This window comes from Octopus bimaculoides, chromosome 4 (genome assembly GCF_001194135.2).
Source record: "Octopus bimaculoides isolate UCB-OBI-ISO-001 chromosome 4, ASM119413v2, whole genome shotgun sequence".
Classification (NCBI taxonomy): domain Eukaryota; kingdom Metazoa; phylum Mollusca; class Cephalopoda; order Octopoda; family Octopodidae; genus Octopus; species Octopus bimaculoides.
The window spans coordinates 4,591,452-4,596,451 of NC_068984.1; the positions used below are offsets into that span (position 1 = coordinate 4,591,452).

Below are 5,000 nucleotides of genomic sequence, written 5' to 3' on the forward strand. Positions count from 1 at the left end.
TATATAATGTCAGTGCTATTAGAATAATCGTCATCGTTGAAAAACCTAAAAGAAAAGATGTTTTCGAGTTTGCTTACCGGTCATATACCAGCGACCCTGTTATCTCAACAATGTTGTTAAACAACGCATCTGTTGACAATTAGTAAATACGAAACTAAATCCAATTAGTAGTAAATGCAGACATCTAAACAGCAATATAATAACCCTTTCCTTAGTGACGACTGCTTTAATAAATTTCTTTTTAATTATAAAATAAAACCCGGTTTATCATACCCATGATATATCATCTCTCTATCTTTCAAATATAACGAGTAATTGTAATTATTGTTTAACCCTAGGTCCGTCCTGATCGAGAATACCATGATCAAAATATACGTCAGAGCTGACGATACCGTCTTTTCATGTGTATCTCAGATTACATTACCTAATGTGTCCTTCGTTATTTTAAAACGGTAGTATGTCCTTTATGGAAGGTTTAGCTGTTGTTTCTAACATGATGACTCTATAGAGAGACTCGTTGGCTCCTATAATGGATGTTGATACCAGAGATATTAAATTCAGGTGTTAGATAGAGGTGAAACTTGAAAAGCTTCTGAATATTCTAGAAAAATGTTACCGATGAAGAAAGTGGCACTAAATTTCAAGACTATTCACGTCATTAATATATTTTCATTTTTGTTATAGTTTATTTATATTTACGAAAAAATATACGAAAATTGTGTCAATTCGCAAATATTTGAAAATAAAAAAAGCCTACTCTATTTTTCAATATTATCTTTGTGTGTTCCACCCGAAGTCGACTTTACCTTTCATCCTTTCGGGGTCGATAAATCAAGTACCAGTTAGGTAATGGGGTCAATGTAATCGACTACTCCCCTTCCCAAAATTGCAGGCCTTGTGCCTATAGTAGAAAGGATTATCTTTGCGTGTGCGTGTGCGTGCGGCCGCGCGTGTATGTATGTATGCAATGAATGCATGCGAGTGTGTGCGTATAAGTGCGTGTGCGTGTGTGTAAATGTAAATTAGATTGCTAATGAACAGAAACTATAATATAACTTAAGATTAGTTGAGAAGCTGCTAGAAATCAGATATTCAAACTGAGATAAATTTAATGATACTATTAAAGGTTTTATAAATAATTAATGTTTTGTATAGACATTACCTGGGAGAATAGTATCTCACGGAACGATCGACCTAAAAGATGCAGATTGCTGATGAGAGAGAAGTTATTCTTTAAAGATATCTGCCTCGTACCATCATTGAAAAGTAACAGACGACAAGCTGCCAATTGTTGACGATAATGAGTGGGAGTGGTATGCACAAGATGATATTTCGTTGTCACTGAGATAAAAGTAGTTATCTGACTTATTTATTCAACAAGCAGAATTGCTGATAAAAGCAAGGACGTAAGATGATTAAATGTAGTGTGCACTCCGCCGACTTTGTTTCCTCTTAACTTTAAAAAAAAATGGATATTTTTAATATAAAATTTTCTATTCAGATGGCATAAATTCCGATTATATCGGAATTTGTTGTGGAAATTGTTTTCTGAGGCCTGGAAGAGAAGTTTCGAAAAATTTACACGTGTTGCCTTTGTTTCCTCATAACTTTCAGAAAACTGGGTATCCTTTATGAAATTTTCAACAATTACCTTTCAGAGTGTGTAGATTACGATTATATCGGAAGTTAATATTAAAAGGATAATAATAATAATTGTTGGGCGTGCACACATTCATACTGACAAACATCACATATGAATGAAACTTGAAATTTCGAAAAAAAATTGTTATGCGTCAGTATTTATGAGTATATGCCCATCGTTTTTTCTTTTTTTTTTCCCCACATCAAATTCTGGTATAATCGTAATCTATACAACTTGAAAGACATTTGTGGAAAATTTCATTTAAAAAATACCCAATTTTCTGAAAGTTATGAGGAAACAAAGCCGACTCCTATGAATTTTCCGAAATTTCTTTTCCCACTCCTGGAAAAATCTTTTCCAACAAATTCTGATATAAACGGAATCTATACCATCTAAAGCATAATTGTAAAAATTTTATTTTAAAAATTCAATTTTTCAGAAAGTTATGAGGAAACAAAGTTGTGTAGGTATGCCTGAATGTAACTATATTTCCTTTAAATTATGCTATGTTTTGTAACTATATTTCTTTATGACACTATATTTTCTTAAAATCAAAAAAAAATACTTGATGCTGTGAGCCTAATTGTTTAATTACCATATTTACTCATTTATCAGGTGCACTTGTGTATAAATCACACCTCCAATTTGGTGTTCAAGCTTGGAAGATAATTTTTTTCCTGTCACAGTTTTAGCTTTGCCCCATGCATAAATCACACTCCAGTTCTTTTCATTTAAAAAGAAGCTTAAAATAGTGGGGGGAAAAAATGCCATTATTTCAATAAATTCATGTCAAGAAGGACTGGAGAAAACAAGTGTGGAACTTAACATGTTTGGAAAGGTTTCAACTCTAAATTCATTCTTTACAGTTGCACAATATTACAAATATTTAGGGAAAGCACAATGTCATTTCAGTTTTTTTCTCCAATAAATTACTGGTAAGGCGGTGAGCTGGCAGAATTGTTAGCACGCTGGGTGAAATGCTTCGTGGCATTTCGTCTGTCTTTACGTCCTGAGTTCAAATTCCACCAAGGTTGACTATGCCTTTCATCTTTTTGGGGTCGATAAATTAAGTACCGGTTGCATACTGGGGTCGATCAAATCAACTGGCCCCCTCCCCCCAAATTTCGGACCTTGTGCCTAGAGTAGAAAAGAATCATTAGCACATTGGGCGAAATGCTTAGCGATATTTCATCTGTGTTTACGTTCTGAGTTCAAATTCCACCGAGGTCAACTTTGCTTTTCTTCCTTTCAGGGTCGATCTAATTGACTGCCCCCCTCCCCCAAAATTTCAGGCCTTGTGCCTAGATTAGAAAAGAATAAACGACTGGTATTCATTTTTTGAACAACAGGGAACTGAAAAACAAGCAGAGTTTAAAATCAAAATGTACAGGGACATCATCATCATCATCATTATCATTACCATCATTTCACATCCATATTTCTATTCTAGCTTGAGTTGGATGGTTTGACAAGACCTAATGAATCCAGGGACTGTATTGTGCGCCACTGCCTACTTTGGCATAATTTCTAATGACTGGATGCCCTTCCTAATGCCAGCCACTTTACAGCATGGATTGGATGTATTTTTCATGGCACTAGCACCAGAGAAGTTGCCATGTACCTCGTAAAACTAACATTGCCTTTGAGTGAAGCAGCTACAGTAGAGATGGAATTGGTATTTATGCTATCTTTGATATTTTACTTGTTTCAGTCATTAGACTGCAGCCATGCTGGAGCACCACCTTGGATAAATCTTTATTAAGCCTGGTACTTATTCTATCAGTCTCTTCTGCTAAACTGTTAAGTTACAGAGCCACAAACACATCAACACCAGTTGTCAAACAGTGTTGGGGAGGAGATAAACACACACACACACACACACACACACACACTCACACACACTCACACACATACACATGCACACTCACACTTATACAGAGACTTCTCAAAATGAAGTAGACACCCTTCATTCTACTTTTGTCCTAACATATTTAGGAAAAAATCTATGAAAATGCTTTGGACAGGCAAAGGGTTAAGAATGAAATGTTCTGTTCACAGACATAACATGGTGCCAAATGCAAGATACAAACCACTTTATATAAAGTATTTTAATTGGCCATTACATAGAATTTCCTTGGAAAATGATTCTGTGTATAATATTACAAACATCAAAGTAGAATGTAATTATTTCCAAAGAAATTGGTTTTAAATTTTGGCACAAGGCCAGCAATTTTTTGCAGAGGTGCTAAGTTGGTTACATCGATCTCAGTGTTCAGCTGGTACTTATTTTATTGACCCCAAAAGGATGAAAGACAGAGTGGACTTTTGCAGGATTTGAACTCAGAATGTAAAGATGGATGAAATGCTGCTAAGCATTTCGTCTGGTGTGTGAGCAATTCTGCTAGGTCACTGTTTTATTATTTCTATAGACATTGAGGGAATAGTACTCTAGTAATAAAAACCATGGCAGTACCACTTTCATGTGTTTATGCAGCACAGCACTGTTGTTCTTTGTATAGGAAGCTAATCTCTTTGTTACAAAAATAAAAGCAAGCAAAAAAGCAAAACGATAATTCCTCTAATTTCTTTGTCTGACTCCATGCTCTAGATTCTGTTGTATTATTGTATCATCTTTCATAATTAATTAAGTTACCATGGAAGTAGATTGTATTTACTACATCAAACAAACCATCTTAGCAATAAGCCATTATATTTGGTCTATTGTAACACACTGTCTCCTCAAATGATATACTTAAAATGGTCTTTCATTCTGCACAAAGATTCTTCCTCCACCTACCCCCATCATTACACTGCATGTCAACTATTGATTTTATTCACTGCTTCTTTCTGCAATGGCTTAAGCAGAGCCATTTTTCCTGATGCTTTTAGAATAACAGGATATAAATTGCATCTTAGTTTTGCAAATTGTCATTTCTAGGTCTCTTGACTGAGATTCATTCATTCAGTTTTCAAAATTTCTCCACTGAATCTGAAACATTTTGACAATTCATTTAACAATTTGCCATTTCATTTTGTAATTCTTTCTCTAGTGAGCATGGGGGGGGGGGGCACGTTGTGACTGAAAATAACAAGTTCCTATATTAAGAGATGGTAACATATTAAGTATAATACATAGATGGTTGTTTTAATTAAATGCTGCTTCAATTGCATACAATTAATATTTTTTCAGCCCAGTGGCTATTTGCAATATCAGTGAAAGCATTATTCACTATTTCCTATATATTGGAGGCAAAAGCTTTTGTTCAGACATGTAACTATGGGTTCACACCATTGGCAAGGCCCAAGAAAGCCAAAATACTTCTGATGTTCTTGTTTATTGCTACCAGGATCATTCATC

General features: G+C 34.8%; 1 protein-coding gene across 3 annotated transcripts in view; it reads right to left on the reverse strand.

Annotated features, from left to right (window-relative positions):
- Positions 1–5,000, reverse strand: part of LOC106867333 (protein RD3) — an 18,635-nt gene that overhangs the window by 9,659 nt on the left and 3,976 nt on the right. The window contains exon 1 of one of the 3 annotated variants that reach the window (XM_014912177.2): positions 1,163–1,280. The exons of 1 other annotated variant lie outside the window; for it this stretch is intronic. The gene's annotated coding sequence lies outside the window, so the exon portion shown is untranslated. Of the gene's footprint in view, positions 1–77; positions 195–1,162; positions 1,281–5,000 lie in introns of those variants that run through there. One more of the 3 variants, XM_014912176.2, reaches the window with a different exon arrangement.